Source organism: Bidens hawaiensis, unplaced genomic scaffold, assembly GCF_021521415.1.
Source record: "Bidens hawaiensis isolate Kalapana, Puna unplaced genomic scaffold, B.hawaiensis_p1.1 tig00046365_1, whole genome shotgun sequence".
NCBI lineage: Eukaryota > Viridiplantae > Streptophyta > Magnoliopsida > Asterales > Asteraceae > Bidens > Bidens hawaiensis.
Genome location: NW_027505983.1, coordinates 11,408 through 34,929, shown reverse-complemented (window position 1 = coordinate 34,929; position 23,522 = coordinate 11,408). Strand labels below are relative to the sequence as shown.

General features: G+C 35.9%; 1 pseudogene across 1 annotated transcript; it reads left to right on the top strand.

The window, feature by feature from the left end:
- Positions 1 to 20,846: 20,846 nt before the first annotated feature.
- Positions 20,847 to 21,937, top strand: LOC143616249 (KH domain-containing protein HEN4-like; annotated as a pseudogene). Its single transcript, XR_013150631.1, has 3 exons — positions 20,847 to 21,341; positions 21,410 to 21,666; positions 21,753 to 21,937. The product of XR_013150631.1 is annotated as a KH domain-containing protein HEN4-like (transcript).
- The last annotated feature ends 1,585 nt before the right edge of the window (positions 21,938 to 23,522 follow it).

Below are 23,522 nucleotides of genomic sequence, written 5' to 3'. Positions count from 1 at the left end.
CCAAAACTGACGAATGATGCTAAAATAGACTGTCGGTCATGCACTTACAGCGTGATGAATAGTCGAACGTCTAATGAACGCCAATAAATCACCAAATACATCTTCATCAGCAATATTCGTACTGACAAAAGCACAAATGTTATGCTTTTTGTCGTACGGAAGAAATGGTAGATCTTGTTGTTGAACTTGCTGGGGATCAGCAATAGGAGGATCTTGTTCCAAATTATTAGCCATTGAACTGTATAAACAACCCGAGAATTAGTGATAGTGAATAATAATAATACTAAAGTAGTTAATATATAATTAAAAGTTTTATAAAAACAATTTATAAAACTTTTTAATTTTGAAATAATTATTATGTCATTCGTTGTATTCTAATTCGTTATAACGAATTGATAATTCATTATAGCAAATAAGCTACTTCGCTATCAAGTAAATAGTTAAAGAATTATGCTTAACAAATCACAAATAAAAGTTAACGAATTAAGATCTAATTCGTTTTAAATAACAAATGAGACTCTGATTCGTTATAAGTTACGATTCGTTAGCCTGATTCGTGTGAAATGTATAACGAATTGGACACGAATGAGTTCCAATTCGTTAAACAGTTAACGAATGGCCAATTAAGCTTAATGTTGGACTAAATTGGTCAAGGTCAAAATCGCCAAGAACACTAAGAGTCAAAATTGCAATTCAGAAATCAATTACACCATACGATGGAAAATCGAACAAAGGATCACAAGGATCTTGGAAACCCATTGCGATGAGAATGGTATAGATCAGTTATACCAAAACAGGGTACAAACCAATTAAATTAAGGGTTTATACGAAGGTTAAAACCCGATAATAAAAACCAATAATTAACCCATCAAACATGCATCAAATTTGACGAAAATCATCACGGTATGATCGTCTATACCTTAGGATTCAGAATATATGATCAAAACGTGATTTATTGATGGTCGAGAGTTTTTGGAAATTTTGCCAGAGTAACAGTAAGGAAGATGAATGGAAGAGTGAATAGTGAATACGAATCGCATCACGAATCCCTATATAGTCTGACACGCACAGTTTCCAATGTAACGAATCATCTGATTTGTTTTAATTTTGAATTAACGAATCAGGTGATTCGTTATCTTAAATTAACACTTGGCATAACGAATTACAAGTGGTTCGCGAAAATCGTAACGAATTAGTAGCCATTCATTACAAAGTGGCGGAAGCGAATTAAAGTTAACGAATTGGAGTTATTTTCGTTAAAAATAACCTTAATTCGTTAAAAGTAAACGAATCACATGTAATGAATTACTTTAGGTAACTTTAAATTAAATAATTAAATTAATTAAATCAATTAAATTAAATATTAATTAAATAATTAAACCAAATATGTTAATTTAATCACCGAAGAACACATATCTCGATGATCGAATACCTTAAAGTGTTTTACGCTTTGAAACACTTAACTTAAAGAAAATAAATAATATGTAAAATGAAAAAGTAAAATCTTTTTGGTATTTTGAGTTTTTGTTAATGAAAGATATTTACTAGAAAAATATCCGAAAATTAAAATGTAAAACAGGGAAGTTTATTTTTTTTTTTGTAAGAGTTTTCGAATGCAGTACATAATTTTGGATTTTTGGCGAGTTTGAGCAGAGAATCTTATTGACCAGATTTCCCTTCCATCATAGTTTTATATTTCAAACATATTGTGACTGGCGTTAAGTCGTCATTGGTATTGTTGTCCACCTAAATCTTATAACAAACCTTCAAGTGTTTTTGTGATATGATTAACGGTTCAATTAAAGCACATAATATCATAAACTATCAGCCTCTAATCTCGGTTCAAGCTTAATTTGATTTTTGCCACATCACCCCAACTTGACTTAAACTATTATATTGCTGATCAAAATTTGAATTTTATAAAGATTTATGAGCAATGCATTGAGTTTCCTTTACTATGAGTGAGTATGCACGAGTCCATCTGTCGGCTTACATACACTGTATCCCCTGGGGTCCGTTTCTTAATGGTATTAAGACACGCGCAAGGGAGGAACAAATGTATGACTAACAGCGGATTTTGATCAAGTCAATAATTTATATTGTATGAGGTACAGCAGTGATCAAGTTTAATGACTTTGGGTTTGCTCTAAAAGCGAGTGAAATATTCATGCATATGATACCCTGATGATTAAGCCGCATAAAGACTCATAGTGTCCAGATTTTTAACGCTTGTTATTTGCTTTATTTTATTTTTGGATGATCAAACAAATATAAGGCTTGAGTATGACAGGTTATTACATTTCTGCCATCCTCACCGAGATTTTTGCTAGAGACTAACACCTCTTTCAATTTGGCATTTCTTTATGTTTATATCACATACTTTTACTCTAACAGTTTGTTTAAGACCTACCAATGCACCAATGCAATTAAGCACTCAGTCTTTTAAGCTTATTTCTTGCTGGATATGGGGTCAAAACAGTCAATGTACTATAATTTTCTCCTTTTGCTTCAAAAACTCAAAATTTTGTGGATCATAAAATAATATGAATTTAATCGCCTCAGTTACATTAAGTCTATAAATAAATGGCTAACCTATCAATTCATAAGTGAATAATAGAATCAAAACATGCAAGCATGCTTCACAAACTTAAATAACTGACATAATTTTCAGCGAGAAAATAAACTAAAACGCATAATGAACGCCCCAACTACTTTCCATTATCAGGTAAATGGTTATCCCGAATATTTACAAGTAAATATCAGGACCAAACATATACAAGTACATGTCCTTCAAATATAAGTAATTGACATATTTTTCAGTGAACGTATACTAAAATCTTTTTGGTTTTTCTCTATACATACTTAAAAACACAATATTTTTGTCTTTTTCGAATTTCTTATAAATAAAAACTTCATAATTTTTTTGGATTTTCGGATTTTTCTATACAAACTGAAAATACAATATTTTTGTCTTTTTTCTTAGTTTTATAATGTTTTTGGATTTTAAATTTTTAATGTTTTTGGATTTTATCTATACAAACTAAAAGCACAATATTTTTGTATTTTCTATTTTTCACCCCCTAAAACCCAAAACCAAAATAAATTTTAAAAGTAAAAAAAAATAAACAGAAAAGAAAGTTAGTTATCCTTGTTTCAGGATATCAGCAAGGGTTTGCAATCCATTTAAACCAAGCAAAAATTGAAATTGAGTTTTGTTAAAGGCTTTGGTAAATAGATCGGCATTCTTAAAATCAGTATGTACTTTCTCAAGGTCGATTAATTTCTTTTCAAAGCAATCTCGTATGAAATGATATCGAATTTAGATATGTTTCGTTTTAGAGTGTTGTACGGGATTTTTGGTGATTCTTATGGCAGCAGAGTTATCAATCAAAATAGGAGTAGTAAGAAACTTCAAACCGTAGTCGCGCAGATGTTGTTGAATCCACAAAACATGGGAATAGCAACTCGAGGCTGCAACATATTCTGCCTCAGTGGTTGAAGTAGAGACTGTTGTCTGCTTCTTACACTGCCAGGAAACAAGCCGGTTTCCTAAGAATTGATACTTTGCAGTAGTTGATTTGAAGTTAATCTTGCAACCTCCGTAGTCCGAGTCTGAGAAGGCAGTAAGCTCAAAGTTATCGTCCTTGGGGTACCATAACCCGATGTCTGGACTTCCCCTCAGATACCGAAGAATTCGCTTGACTGCAGCTAGTTGAGTCACTCGTGGACTTGCTTGAAACCTAGCACAAAGACAAACAGCAAACATAATGTCGGGGCGAGAAGCCGTTAGATACATTAAAGATCCGATCATAGCACGATAGAGGGTAGGATCAACGGTGTCCTCCAATTCATCCGGTGATAAATTGTGACCCACGGGAAGAGGAGTTGACAGGATTTTTCCGGCAGATATCTTGAATCGGCTCATGAAATTTCACATATTTGGTCTGGTGAATAAAGATTTTTGTTTCTTAGACTGGTGAACTTGCAACCCAAAAAAGAAATTCATCTCTCCCATCGAGCTCATCTCGAACTTTGTTTGCGTTGACTTCTCGAACTCCTTACATAAAGTGTCGTTTGTAGACCCAAAGTTATTGTCGTCAACATATATCTGAACTAGGAGAAGATCATCACCAACAGTCTTATGAAATAAAGTGCAATCGACAGTCCCTCGCTTGAAGCCGTTATCAGTCAGATGCTTGGCGAGCGTGCCATACCAAGCTCTCGGGGCTTGATGTTGACCATACAGGGCCTTGTTTAATCGGTAAACTCGGTCCGGATAATCAGGATCCTCAAAGCCAGGAGGCTAAAAAACAAACACTTCCTCGTGTAGTTCTCCATTGAGAAAATCACTTTTAACATCCATTTGATAGACCTTGATATTCTTATAAGCAGCATACGCTAGAAAGATTCGAATAGACTCCAATCTTGCAACCAGAGCATATACTTCAGTGTAGTCAATACCCTCTTGCTGATGAAAATATTGCACCACTAATCGTGCATTGTTCCTCAAGATCACCCCACGATCATCTTTCTTACATTTAAGTACCCACTTAGTCGGAATAGCTTTCTTGACTCTAGCGGGTTTGTCAATTAAATCCCAAACACCCAAACGTGCAAATTGCTGTAATTCTTCTTGCATGGCTTCTACCCAAGAAGGATCTTGAAGTGCGATACGAGGCGTCGTTGGCTCAACTTGGGATAGAAAGCAAGTGAATTTAGCAACATTTACAATTCCAGAAGAATGTAATTCTGCATAAGCACATAATACAATATTCTCACTTGACGAAGCAACTTTATGACGTGTTTGAACGCCCACATCAAGTTCTCCAATGATGTTTTCGTGTGGATGATAATTATGAATCTGAAGAGTGGGATTCTCAGGAACATCAACATTTTCAAATAAGTTAGTGTAATGTTCTCCAAGCTCAGGAGATGAAACATCACTGTCAAGTTCAATAACCTGATCATCAGCTTGATTATCATCAGAAGAAGTAGACACATTATCAAAAGCAGCTGGAGAAGCATCACATGGATCTTCAGTTGGAGCTTCAACATCATTAGAACTTGAAAATCTTGGAACGGCGAAATAATCTTCAAATTATGCACGAACCAGGTCTTCATCTAGTTGCTCAGTTGATGGAGTAAATGAATTAAATAATCCATCATAATCAAACATCCAGTCGGGACCTTTCCCTTGAGGAAGTGTGGTGTACTTTTGATAGTCCACATGATACCATTCCTCAACACAACCAGAAGTGAGATTAAATACCATTTTCTTTGGAGAAGCATACCCCAAAAAATATCCCTCAATGGATTTGCTTTATAATCATTGTGAAAAGGTGGTGGAATTTCTACAAAATCTATACACTTTTTCGAATCTTTTTGCTTACCAGATACTTCGATTATTTCGTTTAGCAAAAAGGAAGAGTTTCGAAATTTTCCCAACTTGTTCTTTAACTCAAGAACCTCATTTTCAAGCTCGTTTTTCTTTGAGCGATGTTTCAAAATTTCTTGAAACTTTTGATCATTGATTGTCATTTTAACAAATAACTCAGCCTTGAGATTATGGTTACTTGTCGACAAAGCTTCAATCTTCTCTCGAGATATCATTTGAGATTCAAGAGATTGTCGATAAATCTCCTTTAGTGAAGCAAATTTTCTCACTAAATTATCATTATGATTCTTTAAAGACTCTAAATTAGGTTTGTTAGACTCACATTCAACACAAGTTACTTTAGCAGACAAAGTAGCAGAGATAGAAGGACTAACCTCATTGATCTTAGCCATGCAAGCAAACGTGGTTGGAAATTTATCACTTGAATCATCAGAGTCTGATTCAGTGTCATTGTCAGACGATAACTCACTTCCGCTTGCATCTTGAAAAACATCATTTGTCTTGAACATAACCAAATTGGCTTGATTTCCATTACACAGCAGTCGTTGTGACCAATCGGTTCCATCAGCTAACATTGCTTGTGACCCTGAAGTAGACGGTTTCTTTTCAGCATCATTACCTCGTGGTGTAGAAGAACTTTGGTTTTGACCACGAGGACCAGTATACTTCTTTTATGGCTTATAACATTTGACTTTTAGTTTATCAAACCCCAACTTCTTGTTTAAAGCGAGAAGATCTTTGCTGGTCCTTTGCATAAACCTTTTAACTTTATAGACAATCATCGCCATGTTCCATTTCAAGTCCATAATATCTAAGTCATCCAGATCAGTCTGATCATAGTCTTCATCAGTTAAATCACTCGTAGCTATCTTACTACTCACCAAATTCTCATAGGAAGACATGAAAGCTGATAAGAAAGCAAAGTTTTGTTCAGCTTCCTTCATGTTGACAGTCGGTGGGGGTGAGAATTGATTTGTAGTGGTAGAATTTCCAGATCCACCAGAAGCACCAGGTGATCCAGAATTTCCAGCAGTGTAGAAACATGCTCTTGGATCACTATAGATAGTTGTCGCATTCTCACTTGCATTTTGTGTAAGAAATGCAGTGATTGGAGATATAGTTGAACTCAAGGGCATACTCCCACCATAAAAAGCAGGATCTTGATTGTCCTTTGAAGACTTTTGACATTTGAGATCGTATTCTCTTGCTTCAATCTTTTGCATGAATTTGGATGTTGTCAAGTCTTCATTGTTGAAGTAATTGTTCTATTTCAAAACCATTAAAACCATAGAATAAGAACTCGATAAAGCACTCTTGATGGTATCAATCTTATCAACTTCAGAAGTTTCCAACTTCATTTTATCCATCTCGGCTATCAAATAATTAAACCTTGTTGTCATCTCCTCGACAATCTCACCCTTAAGTAAGTTAAAGTTTCTAAATTGAAACTTTAGCATGACTTTCTTTCTTTCAGCAGTGTTACCCATACTCCTCATACGAATGTGTTGGAATAACGAAGCACAAATCTTTATGCTACCAACTTGGTGAAAGATGTTTTCAGGTAAAGCCATCGTAAGAGTAGAGTAGGTTTTTATTTCAATTTCCAACGCTTTCTTCTCTTCTTAAGAGTATTGAGAGATGGCTTTAGGTGTGAAGCCGATAGTCTCATCTCCAATCATAGGAACAGTATATACCAAAGCTAAAGCATACATACCAGCCATTTTGACAAATGACAAGACACTCAAAATTCAAGGATTAAATTTGACAATATCTTAACAAACTGTGAACAGTAACGAATTAGAAACAGCTTTAACGAATCTGTGAGTTTAACAAATCTGGAACAGTGTCACACGAACTGGTTATAACGACCTAGGTCAACGAATTAAGTCAAAGAAACAAATTAGATTGACGAAATATGTTAACGAATCAGATGGTTCCTTTAACGAATCAATTAAGTGTAAGCTTAGAGAATTAAGGTAACGAACTGGTGAGTTCCTTTAACGAATCACTAAGTCACTCTTAACGAATTAGGTGGTGAATCAAGATGACAAATTAGCTACAGTTGATAATGAATCAACTATAGCGAATTAGTTTGTTACAACGGTTGTAACAAACTCTGACAACTATCGCCACATGGCAACAAGTTGTTATAATTAAAGTTAAAAAAGTGGACACAAGTTACACGAATTGAATAACACGAATCAGAACAGGTAACGAATTGGGTCACGAATTAGCGAACAATATTTGACAAACTGGTTGATGACTTAACGAATCTGCAAGTCCAGATGAAGATCTTCAAATCTCTAACCTCCCTTTTCCAAATTTCTGGAAAATATGAACACCAAAACCAAAACCAAAACCAAAACCAAAACCTAAATCTGTAATACTCAACCAATTCAACACCAAATTGCACAAATTACCTATCAGACTACTCGGAAACACAACGCGAGTCCAACTCAAACCATCTCGTAACCCAAATCACCTTAAATCCTAACCAATTTGACCAAAACACACACTCTATTTTCATCCAAAACAGATCCAAACCAATTCAATCCAAAACCAATCCAAAATCCAATTCCTACTCACCACACCTTTCCAATACCTTAACACACAAATCTAACCAATTCAATCCATATCTCAATCAAATTCACACCGAATTTGATTCAAACTCAAACCATACACAATATAATACCAATATAACAATTAACAGTCCTTTAATTCACTAATTAACAAAAAAATCAAGAGCAATCGAACCCCGAAAGCTCTGATACCATTTGTGGAAGCCCGGATCGATCTCGGATCTAGGATCTAATAATTATAGACGGATCTAGTTCATTGGTTCTTTTATATGATTATATGTTATATATTAGTTAGTATTAATTGTATATATATGTGTATGTATATTATAGATTGAATAATTACGTTGAAGCTTATGAGGAAATCGCATAAGTTCTTTAAACTTAAACTCCAAACTTAAATTAAACAGTGGACTACACCACTATATATAGAAGATGGGTCTAGTTCGTTACACATTCCGTAACGAACTAGCCACCCACTTCGTTGCATACAATTAACAAATAAACTTAACGAAATACCCCATGATTCGTTAAACATCCTTAACGGATAAGGAGGGACTTAACTTAAGGGCTAGTTCGTTAAACATTTTAACGAACTAGCCTGTTCCACTAACGAACTAGTTTAAATATAAATTAACTATTACATTAAATAACCGATAAATACAAAACGATAAATACAAAGACTAGAGACGCAAAACCGTGTACTAACAAGCCCTAATAAATGGATTAAATGCAACAGCGTCTTACAGAGAGTGAAAAAGGAATGTGAAAGGTCGCCTATATGCATTATAATATAATATAGATATAGATTAAAGGTAATAAGTAATAACATTTTCTTGCCTTACCGCACTCTGTTGAGGGTTAAATTCTCAATTTTTTTAACTCTCTTTACACCATTACCAATTAGGAGGCGTAGGAAGGTAAAGAAGAACGGGTTCAGCCGAACCCGTACAGAAATCTAATTTAGTGTTATATATTCATGTATTTTGATATCGCATCTGTAAAAATTTTGAAACTGAACCCGCATAAACCATTACACTGAATCCTTAGTTACTTCAACAACGAACCTTAACTCACATTTCAATTAAAAATAATAACTTGTTAAGCCCATAAAATTAATTTTTTGCATTTTCATTTTATTTTAGTTATTTTTACTATATGACTTGACCTAACCCACTTAACTAAGCCAGAGAAAATAACCCGAACATTAGTGATAGACTATCGATAGTCCATCTCTCAAAAAATTCCAAGCCTAAAAGAAAACGTTTTTGGTTTAGCCACTTTTACCATTGTGACTTAAGAAGTACTTTAACACATTAAGAAGTACTTTAACACACTTTATATTGGATATGATTAACATCCAACACCTACACACACTTAATTGTTAAATATTGATAGTCTTTATTATTTAGTTCTCTAATTTTGTTGCATGCATACACTATGAGTTTGAACTACTTGCTTTTATGAATGGAAAAATGACCAAAATGGCTTATATTACCAAGTTAATTCTTTAACTAGCCCAAACTAAAAATACCTAAATGATATGTTTTTAAACGCTAGGATCCATCATATTAAACTAGACATTGACAAATTTATCTGACGCCCTTCTATATTTGAACTAACCACATCTAGACATGTATACACTTAAATGATCGGGTCGACTATTTATTAAACAGTCGGTCCGACAGTTATAAAACCTTTAAATGATCAGTCCAATGGTTTAGTAAACAGCCATTGACCAACAGATCTATTCTGGCGGCCTTCATATTTATTTCGTCGGGCCCTCATAAATTTTTATTTGGGGTCTTCATATCTTCATGTTTAAATTTATTAAATACTTAACAAAAAAAAGATTCCAAATAATAAAAACATAATTTTATTTTTAGTGAAAATTTTAAGGGTTAAGGGTAACAACCCATAAATTCGGTAAATCGTAAAATAAAAAAATGTACATATTGGTGCTTTGAGACGATACGTAAAACCTCAACATGGGTAACACTCATGCCTATTATTTGACGGTATTCGTTTTCAGCCATTGTAATGATTTCTGCTTCATTCCATATCGTGTAGCCGTCGATGAGAATGTTGTTGTAAATATCTAAGAATTTCAACGTTTTTTTCTAATATCACGCCACTTCGTGGCAAGTTGGAGACTGGTTCGGACAATGTCAACACCCACCTATTGAAGAAGCCGATGAAACCAAGTGATAACCTGGTCCTAAACGGTATTGGAAGGTGTTGGGCTAATTCTGCTATTCACTTCTACCACCCACTTCAACCACCGATTCTATCAGTTTTTTTTATTAAATTAGAAATAGATTGGATGTAAAGTTGTTTGTAACATTTTTATGTATCATTATTTCAGTTTATGTTAATGTTGAAATTTTGGCTTGGTAAAATAGGCCATTTTGGTGCCTCTTTACGAAAATCCCTTTCTTCAATATAGTAGTCATCATAAGGTATGTAAGCTTCAACTCAAATCCCTTTTTCGGTTGAGACCAAACCGAACCTCCCTAGCTTCGAGTGTTGCCTATGTTTTACACTCCAACTCAACACTCGCTTCCACCATTCCAATACCTTGGCAAAATTTGAACAACTTGGCGCTAGATAAACCCTTCGCTAGCATATACGTCAACTGTTCTTCCGTGTTAACATACTTCAAATCAATTTCGCCTTTAAGAACCTTCTCTCGTATGAAATGGTAATGAACTTCAACATGCTTGGTTCTAGCATGAAAAGTTAGATTCTCTACCTACTTTATAGACGACATATTATCACCAAACAACGTGACTTTGTGCTCCTTTCCTTGATTCAAATCTTCCAGCAACAATGCTAACCATGTACACTCTTGAGATGTCATTGCAGCCGCACGATACTCGGCTTCGGTAGTGGACAACGAAATGGTTGGTTGCCGTTTACTACACCATGACACTGCTCCAGACCCAAGCATGAAGACTTAACCCATTGTTGATCTCCGAGTACTCAGATCACCGGCATAGTCAGTGACGTATATAAAAATATACATCTTTTTAGCATCAAATAATCTCTAAAAACTACAACTTCTATCAAATAATATAGCTCGAATAGCTACTTATCATATTAAAATGTATTTTCAGGTAAACCCAAGCCTCAAACAAAGAAGCGAACGAAAAGCCAAAAAATCAAACAAAACCCAAGAAAACAGTGAAACACGCCCCCATGCCTCATGGGACACGTCCCATGCTTTATTGTGCAAGTAAAGACAAAAATACGCAAGAAAAGGCAAAATACTGGACAGATGGACACGGGGCCATGATTGTCACACCCCAACCTACGGCGGAAATGCCAGGGCGTGGACTGATTGTCACAGCTCGCAAGGTTACTATCACGTACAATTATAAATTTAAATATCCTTTTATTTAATTCAAATAACACCATTATTCATTAAAAAAAAAGAAATTCAAAATAAACAAATCATCAAATAATTCAAATGAACATTTAAAGTCTCTAAACAAAATCTTCTAGCATAGTCCTTAAACAAGTCTTCTAAGTCCATACTCTTCACATTAAACGATGACTAGCATATGCGTTGAAAAATAATATAGTTTGTCAACACGAGGTTGAGTGAGCAACACACCAGTTCAGTTTACATATATAATAAAATACGTATCTGCAACGCGTCAAATGAGATTAACAAATCAACCAGTGAGCAAATAAAATGAGATGTCGAAAAGCACAAGGCTAAATCGACTAGCGTATGATCATACTATTTTCTGAGATTATGCTGGACCTCTCCGAATGCGGTTCACATTGAGCACATAAACATATAGTAAGTATGGCATGAGATTAATTAACACATAAGACAACAATTGCAGTTTTGTGTATAGATAAAGTGTGAAAATATAATAAGTTACGCATATGTCCCAAAAACAATGTGAAAACAAGTAAAAATGGGGAATGTGGTACTCACCTCAAAGATGAACGAGGATGGTTAAAGTAGCGAGAATGAAATAAGAGGATCACGCGCGAACGTTAACGCCTAAGAGAGTAAATTATGTGATTAAAAATAAGGGTCTTAATTACGACGCTAGTTAAACGATAACCAATATTATATTTATTTAGGGATTTAATATTTAAACTATACTTTGATTTAAGAAAATATAAAATATTATTTTTAGTTTTATAACTTAATTACTTGATTTATATATTTAATAAAACGTTAGTTTTTAAGTAAAAATCTTCTTTATATATTTATGTATCTTTATATAAGAAAAACGTATCTTTATTTTTATCCATACATATATATGAATATATATATATATATATATATATATATGCATGAAAACGAGTCTTAGAAAATATATGTGAATGAAAATGAATATTAAAAGGTCGGTTTTTAGTTAAACAACTTTGTTTAATCATTATTATTAATATTAAAATGGATTATTAATTAAAAAGCATAAAACAATTATTTTCCAAAAAAATCGGGGTGTGGGAGGGTTGAACCCCCGACCTCCTACCCCTAATGTTCAAGTGTTGACCAACTAGGCTACCCAGCCATATGCATCATATCTCGTTTTCAATACAATAAGAATATGATCTGGTTCTGGTTTCCCCCATTTGCCAAGAACCCTAGAAAATTCGATTAACCCCAAAACGTTAACAGTCGATCAAAACAGGTTTAGGGTTATTGATCCTTATGAAAACGTGATCTAAACTCGATGTTTGATTACCTTATATCGAAATCAGAAGAGGGAGAAAGAGGGTGAGTAGAGTCGGCCTAAAGAAGACGCGATGAACGAGTTCACAAGTTAAATGAATTCAATTATTTATAGGGTTATTGATGGCGAGTAATCAAGGAATGATCTCAAGCATTTAATTGAAATAATATCATTGTTATCGTGTTCATCCGTGATTTAGGGTTTACGGTTAGAATAAAGAAGGAAATAACGAGTCAATTGGTGAAATTAACATAATAAATTTGTCGGTGAGGCCGCGCCTAACAAATATAAACGATTTCCTAATTCAAAGATTGATTACAACCGATTTGGACAGCTAATCAGTTGATTTATTGGCTTTGGGTACAAGAAACTTGATTATGGGTCGAGTTTGGTGGTGGATATTATCCATTTCTTAATATGGATTATAACAGAATTTACAAACAGGCCCTTCAAGTTTGAAGGTGGATATAGAATGGTTCAAACTTTATATATTGGGTTAAAATTGTCAAAGCTAAATAGTTTAAATATAGATATTATAATAATTTATAACTCGATAAATGCGGATATTATTAATAATAAAGCCCGGACCCGAAAGTGGGTCGGGTAACGGTTACAAATGAGAAAGTGGAAAAACCCGAAATGTGACAGTATCCCCTACTTTTGGGAATTTCGTCTCGAAATTAGAGAATCAGCAACGAAAAGATGAGGATACTTAAGATTCATCTGGTCCTCACGCACCCACGTAAACTCGGCTCCTTGCTTAGAATTCCAACGAACTTTAACCAAAGGGATGCGGCTTCTCTTAGTAACTTTATCCATATGATCCATAATCTCAACAGGTTGCTCAACGAAATGCATAGTCTCATCGATACTAACTTCAACGAGAGGGATGTGGAGATTACCCTCGGCAAGACACTTCTTGAGGTTAGAAACATGAAACACCGGGTGAATATTAGAGAGTTCAACTGGAAGTTTGAGTCGATATGCAACAGGACCAACTCTATTAATAATATCAAAAGGACCAACGAAACGAGGAGCTAGTTTTCTCTTCTTTCCAAAACGAACAACTCCCTTCCAAGGAGAAGCTTTGAGCAAAACAAAATCACCAACACTGAACTCAAGGGGTTTACGTCTCTTATCAGCATAACGCTTCTAACGACTACGAGCAGCAAGGAGATTTTGACGGATTTGAGCAATACGATCAGTCGTTTCTTAGACTAGTTCAGGACCAGTGATTTGAGATTCACCAACTTCGTTCCAACAGATTGGAGATCGACATTTACGACCATAGAGCGCTTTAAAAGGTGCCATACCAATACTAGAGTGAAAACTATTATTATAAGAAAACTCGATAAGCGGTAGATGGATATCCCAATTTCCTCCAAAATCGAGGACACAAGAACGGAGCATATCCTCTAAGGTTTGAATCGTTCGCTCGGATTGACCATCAGATTGCTGTTGATAAGCAATACTAAGATCCAATCGAGTACCCAAAGCGGATTGAAGCGACTTCCAAAAACGAGAAGTAAAACGACCATCGCAATCAGATATAATGGATAACGGAATTCCATGATGACCAACAATCCTCTCAACGTAGATACGCGCTAATTGGTCAATAGAATAAGTCTCTTTGATGGGAATGAAATGAGCAGACTTGGTCAGACGATCAACGATTACCCAAATACTATCATGTTGCTTGCGGGTAAAAGGAAGCTTAGTGATAAAGTCCATGGCAATACCTTCCCATTTCCACTCGGGGATGGGAGGTTGCTCGAGTAAACCAAAAGGTCGATGATACTCAGCTTTCACTTTGGAACAAGTGAGGCATTTAGAAACATACAAAGCGATATCTTTCTTCATACCAGGCCACCAATAGACATAACGAAGGTCAGCGTACATCTTATCCGCGCTGGGATGTATGGAATATCGTGACTTGTGAGCTTCGTCCATAATAAATGTGCGAAGGTCATCACGATTGGGGATCCATAAGCGATTCAGAAAGTAAAGCAGACCATTGGGTTTAGTTTCAAGTTGGGTTTCAGCACCACACGACATCTCGTCATACATATTGCCTTCGGTGACGGATTCGTGTTGAGCATCGAGAACAAGCTTTTCGAGATCATTTTGAACAAGAACACAAGTAAGAAGTATCGATTTGAATGGTTTCTTACGACTGAGAGCGTCGGCCACGACATTCGCCTTTCCAAGATGATAGCGAATTTCGCATTCGTAGTCGCTAAGCAACTCGGCCCATCGACGTTGTCTCATATTGAGTTCTTTTTGGTCAAAAATGTGTTGGAGACTCTTGTGATCGGTGAACACCACACACTTCGTACCGTAGAGATAATGTATCCAAATTTTCATGGAAAATACAACAGCACCAAGTTCGAGATCATGCGTCGTATAATTTTTCTCGTGAACCTTGAGTTGACTCGAAGCGTAAGCGATAACCTTGCCTCGTTGCATGAGAACGCAACCAAGACCTTGGTTAGAAGCGTCGCAGAAAACGATAAAATCTTCATTTCCTTCTCGAAGAGCAAGGATAGGAGCATTGCAAAGCATGTCCTTAAGAGTTTCAAAGGCTTCTTCTTGTTTTAACCCCCACACAAAGGTTTCACCTTTGTGTGTTAAAGCGGTGAGGGGCAATGCGATCTTGGAAAAGTTATGAATGAAATGACGGTAATAACCCACCAAACCGAGAAAAGAACGAACTTCGGTGGGAGTCGTAGGCGGCTTCCAATTCATAACAGCTTCGATCTTTGCAGGATCAACATGAATACCCTTTTCGTTAACAATATGGCCCAAAAACTGAACTTCTTTCAACCAAAACTCGCACTTAGAAAATATAACAAGACATTAAAAACACAGGGCCATGCCCCATGAAGCATGCCCCAGTGGTGAGTCATCATGTATGATATGACAAAGCATTAAATGTGAGAGGACAGATGAACACGGGGGCGTGCCTCCCTTTACACGGGTTCATGCTGATCACCCAGCCTGCCTATAAATAGTGGAGCATGTTGCATTCAACAAGGGTGCTTTAAGAAAACTTTTTATACAGGTTTCTCTTATAAAAACACCCACATTACACTCATATTGAAGGTCTTGTGGAGAGTTTGAAGGCTTGGAGCTAGGTTATCATCATCTTCCATCACCATTATAGAAGGAACATTTTCTCACATCTGGTTAGATTGTTCTAGTTTGATCACGTGTTTGTTATCTTCATCTCTTTTGATGTTCATAACCAAGCTCATTATGAGCTAAACTCCATTTACCATCTAAATTCTGTGAAGAAGCTTTGTTTTACATGATGATTATATGAAATATGTGATTTAGTTTAATGAAGTACATGGTTATTTTGCAATTATCCTTTAATGAAAAATGTTTTATCATTTTAACTCAACAAATCAAGGTTGATGACTAACAGTCATTCATGATTCACTCATGCTCTTAGAGACTAGAAATGGTAAAAAGAATACCTTGATAACTTATTCAAGATAAAACATAAATCCTTGTATTGTACTTAGAAATGATGAGATATAAGCTATGATCTATTTCTCTAGTTTTGATAATTCTGAAATAACATTGTTAACACGATTGCTTAGATTATCATGCTAGTTAAAGAAATCATATGTTAATGGAATGTGTAATCATAACCTAATTAAATCAACCAATGGGAGGTTGTGTGACTAAACTATAATCACCCGAACTTGTTAGAATTGGTATTTTAGAAATCGAAGTCAATCCTAATCTTTCTACTTTACTAAACTACTTGCCTACTTAAATTGACATTATCGTGGTAGTATGAGATTAAGCAAGGGTGGACTTGAAAATATGTATGCTACTTTCGTTTATATCATAGAATATGTTCACTTAGAAATGAGGGGCTATTTTATCATATATTATTACGGCAAGTTTATCATATATTTACATTAATAATCATCAAAGAAGAATGGAGTGGATTCTTGATCTTAGATGGTAACCTTCATAATTGATTTACTCATTTAAAATTTCTCTTCTTGTCACCTATATATATATATATATATTTAAGTATTTTTATTAAAGTTTGAAAATCAACCCCAAAATGATTAAACTCTCCGATTAAAGTAAAGCGAAGATTTTTAATTAGAAACATTTGTGTCCACGAATCGATACTTGGTTCTTACCAATACTATTCTACATATACGATAGGTAGACTTGTCTATTTTCTGTGTGTTTAGTCTTAGTAGAAATCATTTTTATAAATTTAAAACATGATCTTGTGCGAAAGCTAAAATCTATCCTTTACTATTTTACCACAACCACACGCACACGCACACCAAGTTTTTGGCGCCGTTGTCGGGGACACGGTACTCTTTTAAGAATGTCCAAATATTAATTTAATCATTGATTATAAATTGTACAAATCTCTAACTTTTATTTTTTTACTAACTATTAGATTAGATATTTCTTATTTTAAGGCTAGCCTAACCTTCAGTTTTAAATTTAACTAACCTTTACTTTACTTCCAATTTAAATAGTTTAAATTTGATTTAATCCCATGTATGTCCTCTGCATTTAGACCTGAGCTTGTTTCTTCAATTTCTGAACCCGAACGACTCTTTCTTCAAAGAATACGCAAACGGGCAACAGAAGCCGCTGAAACAATTGTAAGGCCCCGTTACCGGTGCCCTACATTTGGTCGTTGGATTTACTCATAAACACAGTTTTAAATATCAGTGTTAATTAAAACTTTGTGGAATAATAATAATTTCAAACCATTATATTACATAACCATCAATTCTTGTCTTAACGAGCACTCAAATCATTTAAACATAAAACATTGTATTTTAAATAACATAACATTTCCTTGAGATGTCAGTGCCTTCAATTCCATGCCATGTGTTTCCCCTCAAGCGAGATGCCTCATTCTACTCACCTGCGTGCATACTAAAAGTCAGCTACGCTGAATGAGTTCTAGTTAATCATACAACATACAATCAGCTCATATACTTGCACACATGCCCAAAGGTGTGTACATCATTCCTACTTTAACTATCCATGCTACTTAAAGAGCCTTCTGCCCTATAACCTCACATATATTATAAGGGTCTGGTCCCCAACATCACAAATATTATTTGGGTCGAGTCCTCTCCTTACATATATTATAAGGGTCTGGTCCCTATCCTCAGAGATAATTAGGGTCTGGTCCTATCCTCACAGATATTATTAGAGTCTGGTCCCTATCCTCATAAACATTATAAGGGTCTGGTCCCTTTGTTTTGTGCAACTGTACCGTACCTGTCTTTACATACTTTCATTAACAATACGTGCAATATCCGAAGATCGTTCACGTACTATCAACATATCATACATACTTCATTCATACATCATTTATATATATATATATATATATATATATATATATATATATATATATATATATATATATATATCAATCACATCCTTAGCTACCACCTGACGGTACGTGTAATATCCGAAGATCTTTCACGCACCGTCAAGCAGACATCACACATGAATCATACAAGGCATACACTTACCACTTAAGTTAAGTGTATTAACTATCACATCGAGTATGCACACAGCCCCGAAAACATAACAAGGAATGGGGATAGAAACTCACCTGAATGCAGTTATGTTCACCGTTAATAGTTATTCCCTTCTTTAGCTGAGCATGATTAACTGTATAACAATTACAGGTATCGATTTAACTATCACTACCCATATCGTGCTTCTAGTTTAATTATTACCCACAACGAACGGGGGTCCGGGGGCAGCGCCGCTGGCAGCGGAATTCTAGGGGCGGCAGTCCCTAGCGGGGTCCAAGGGGCAGAGCCCCTGGCTGGGGTTAATGAAAATTTATTTTCATTAACTATCTTAACACATTTTCCATTAGGATTTCATGATAATATTTTATTGTTAACCTCTCAATCCTTTAAGGTATCTTCTATAAATTATCAAACTCCAAGGGCTATTATGTAATTATATCATACTTTTCTAAGTCTAGGGACTGTTCTGTCATTTATCAAACTTCTAGTTCGTTACTTGGTTCTTAACGAATTGGGTTCATAACGAATGCCCCATACGTTACTTTATAACTAATTGACTATTATAATGAACTGGTCCTTTGATGAATTGAACCTTCTAATTCGTTATCTCCTTTTAACGAATTATTATAACGAATTGGGGTTAATTCGTTATATTTTCCATAACGAACTTTGATACGAACTAAGGCTAGTTCGTTAAGCTTTCATTAACGAATCAACCTGACGAAATACCTCTAGTTCGTTAACTCTCTGTTATCAAATTAGGGTTAGGTCAGAATGCTCAATTGCTATATAGTTCAATTGCTATTATATATTTTCGTTGTATCAGCATCTGAACGTGAAACGTGGGTTGAGTCAATTGGTATTATATATTTTTGTTATGTTCAATTGCTATTATATATTTTCCTTATGTATCAGGATTTGCACACCAGGTGTTTGTTTAAACTCTTAAATGAATTCTGTTTAATCTATCGTTTTCTATTTTATGGCCACACCGCCATTGATTCATCCCGGTCTATGACTTACTTGCCGGGTATCACCGGATGCATCAGTAATGCAACAATATTTTTTTTTAATGAATTTTACTCTAAATCATATCATTTTCTCCATTTTTAATATGTGATGTACATATTGATAGATAAGGTTATCAAATATTTAAAAAGAAAAAAAAAATCGCCTAAACTTAAGGGATGTTACGTACACGTGCAAAACCTAACCGGTTAACCGATTTCAAACAGGTCCACCACCAACCGCTGGTTAGAAACCTGCTTATATTATTGAATTCTTAAAACGGTTAACCATTTTTCTAAAAACCCCTATTATTTTCATGATTTTATCACAAAAACAAATAAACGATCATTTTTGACAAACTACAATTGTAAAGGAACAAACTGCGACAAGTAAATTAAAACGAATTTGTTAAATGGGATTAGAATACATAATGAAACATGTGTTACTGTAGAGTAACGAGCCGACCCGTTAACGCTCGAGAGCGGGTCGTGAGTAGTTTATAAAACTTTAACTCACCTGGGGGTCGTTTTGTTTTAGGTTTTTGGGTTTTTGGTTTTACTTCCGTCAAGGCCCGGAACACAACCCGACCCCCGAAGCAAAAAATAAACTACTTCTGGGTCAGCTTAAATGCCCTGTTAAAAAACAGGCCCGGCTCGAGTTTAAGTGTTTGCATGTGTTACTTTAGATTAACGAACCACCTCCGTTAACGCTCGACAGCGGGTCATGGATAGTTTTTAAAATTTGAACTCAGCTGGGGGTCGTTTTGTTTTTGGTTTTTGGGTTTTTGGTTTTACTTCCGTCAAGGCTCAGAACACAACCCGACCCCCGAAGCTGCTATAAAAGATTTTGGTTGGACAAAAACAAAAACTTCTTCCGGGTAAACTTAAATGGCCTGTCACAAAACAGGCCGGGTAAGCTGGTATTATTAAATGTTCCAACCATGCGTAATTTTGTGATGTTTAAATGTTCAAGGCGGTAATTGCAGCCAGTCATCCCCAAGTTTTCAACCATGCGTCAGCAGGTATTATTAAATGTTCCAACCAATACTTTCTTCTGTTTGTTCGTATTTTTTTTACTGTAATCTTTAATATAGATGCCTGAAACATTTGTTGGATTTTTATGATCATTATAATCTTTAATATATTGCAACAATGGTGTATTACAACCCAAATTTACAAATTTTAATAGATGCCCAAAAGAGGAAAAACTTAGAAATACACAAGGCTCAAGCTCGTGTTCGATAACTAAACGAACTATATGGCTCGGGCTTGAAAAAGCCCGGCTCGCTTCGAGCGTTTTATCGATTCGATAACTATAAGCTCGGCTCGTTTGCACCCTCGTTACAGTTTACTTGAGTTAGTTAGATCTCTAACTAACACACCTGTGTTAGTTATCCCTATGCGCGAGTCTTTATATAGATGCTTAGTGAATCATATGTAGAGTATCCAAAACAATATTAATACAATAAGCTTTTTATTTACTGTGTTTTTTTTATATTCTGTAAGTTATTGTAGTAATTTTGTGTTTTGATACTTTACAAATGGATCACTAAGCATCTATATAAAGATTCATACATAAGGATAACTAAAACCAGTGTGTTAGTTAAAATCTAACTAACTCAAGTCAGCTGCAACTAACTCAGTCAACACTAATATATTGCCTTCTTTTCCCAATTCTCAAATTTGCTGTCTTGATACAGATATCTGGTGAATCATCGAATGTGAGGAAAGCACTTTTCCAATTATCAGCTCGTCATCATGATAACCCGTCACGCTCGTAGCACTTGCTTTCTTCTTCAACACCTAATGTTCACCCATCCGGTGGTTCTCTTATGGGCCCACCTGGAGGTACACCATATATGGGTCTACCCCAGCTGGTTGGTGCCTATGGTGGGTACAAGGGTGAAGGTGGTTTCTACTTGGGTTAAAGAGATGAGTCTTCTGTAAGGGAATTTACTCTTCGTTTGATCTGTCCGACTGCAAACATTGGTGGTGTAATTGGTAAAGGCGATGCTGCAATTAATCAAATTAGACAGGAAACTGGAGCAGGTATCAAAGTTGATAGTTCAAAAGCAGAGGCAGATGATTGCATAATATCTATTTCAGCCAAAGAGGTAAATTTAGGCAAAAGCATAAAGATTAAAGTATATCATTATCTGATTGTGATATTTTTTGTATTCAGGTGTTTGATGACCCATTTTCTCCAGCTATTGAGGCTGCATTACGCCTGCAACCGCTGTCCAGTGAGAAAATTGACAGAGATTCGGGTCTTATATCATATACCACTCGATTACTTGAACCGACTTCTCGGATTGGATGTCTTATTGGGAAAGGTGGAGCAATAATAAGTGAAATGAGGGGAATTAGCAAGGCTAATATACGGATTATTTCAAAAGAAACCTTCCAAAAGTTGTTGAGGATGATGATGAGATGGTACAGGTAAGCATAATGCATACGCATACAAATACGTACTTGTGTTGCCGTGTAATTACGACAATAACCCTTTTGTTTATGTTTTCAATTAGATTTCTGCAGACCTTGACCTTGCTAAGGATGCACTTTTATGTCACGCTTGAGGGCCAGTCTAATTGAAAGAGAAGGGGCAATGCCGACTTTTGTTCCGGTTCTTCCTTATCTTCCTGTGCCAAGCGATGTTCATGATGTTCCAAAGTATGATAATAGAGATTCTAGAGGTTATGGACGAGGATGAAGAAACGTGGATCGACTTACAGGTAGACGATCAACTTTCCTCGGGTATGAGTATGCTATATCACCGATGGTTCTCCGGAGTATGAATTCTTCCACCTACAAAACGAGCAGCACCGTGAACTTACCCCTCAGAAAGGGACAGAGGGGTCCTCTTTGGGGTAACCCTCCGGTGTGAGAATAAGAGATTGTAGGAGAAGATAATAATAATCTGACAGTGAGTAAGAAGTTAGATTGTATTTTCTTGCTTACCTCCCCTTGTGGAGGTGGTGTGGTATTTATAGTGTTAGGGTTTCCAATGCTTGGGCTCAGACCCAATTAGGGCCTTTTTGGCCTCCTCCTATTGCTTCGCGCCACGTATCCTTAGGACACCTGGTGCTTTGTCATTGATTATTCTCTGACCAAGGTATTTCACCTGACCCATGTGCAATCACGTGGTAGCACATGGGTTTTGCTGAGTTGTCCACCTTTCATTGGCAGCTGTCAACATCAGCATATTCTTTATTCCTTAAAGGATACCTTCTGGAAGGTTGTCTGATGAGCACAATCATGGTTGTCCTTATCCTGATTTGGATAAGGACGTGGTTGATTACGTGCATGTGTGATATGCGCCTACCCTGGGGATGCGCGAGGTCTTCTCTTTATTCTCACGCGCAGATGTTTCATGCGCCGATGTGATATGCGCAAGCATATGTAATATGCGTGATCATATGTGATATGCGCCACGCGCAGATGTAATATGCGTGAGCATATATGATGCGTGAGCATATGTGATATGCGCCACACGCAGATGCGCCACGCGCAGATGTGATATGCGTGAGCATATGTGACGCGTGAGCATATGTGACGCGTGAGCATATGTGATATGCGTGAGCATATGTGATATGCGCCATGCGCATAGGTTTTGGCTTTGTGTCTTCATGACATCCTGATTTCAAGCCTTGTCTATATCTTGTGGGTTGACCCGCCCCGATCGATGTTAAGGCGGGTGCATACCTCTTCAGAGGACATGATGATTTGCTAGCTAATGATGGGTACGGTAGCTATGGTGGCTTGCAGGTAAATTTTCATGTTCTTTTATTTGTAAATTGTAATTATCAAAACAGAAGTAACATGTCATGTTTTCTTAGGGACGCGGTGGCGATGAGCCTTATGGTGCCTATGGTAGTTATTCTTCCGGACGCAGTGGTAGTTCTTGGGGAGTATTTGTATTTGTTACATGTCAAAATGGGACAGTTAGCCAAGCTGGCAGTTTACATATAGTTCACATTTGCATAACTGTTATTGGCAGGGGATCAAGGCATAACTCGGCTTCTAGACGGAGGGATTATGATTATTGAAGTGGTGGCACAGGTTAGTTAAGGTTTACTTATATAGAGGTTTGAAGTGACTGAAATTTAATGTAAAGCTAAGTTTATGACAGTATGCGAAGTAAAACCTAGCCACATATGTTAACCCGGTTTCCTTTCCATTAACAGCCAGCTGAAGCCTTTCCATTCCCTATGTTGTGATTTTATTTAGGGATGCACTCATTCTAAGAAGCCAAACATGTGGCAGTTTAGTGGACAAAGAATACCAAAGCCTGAACG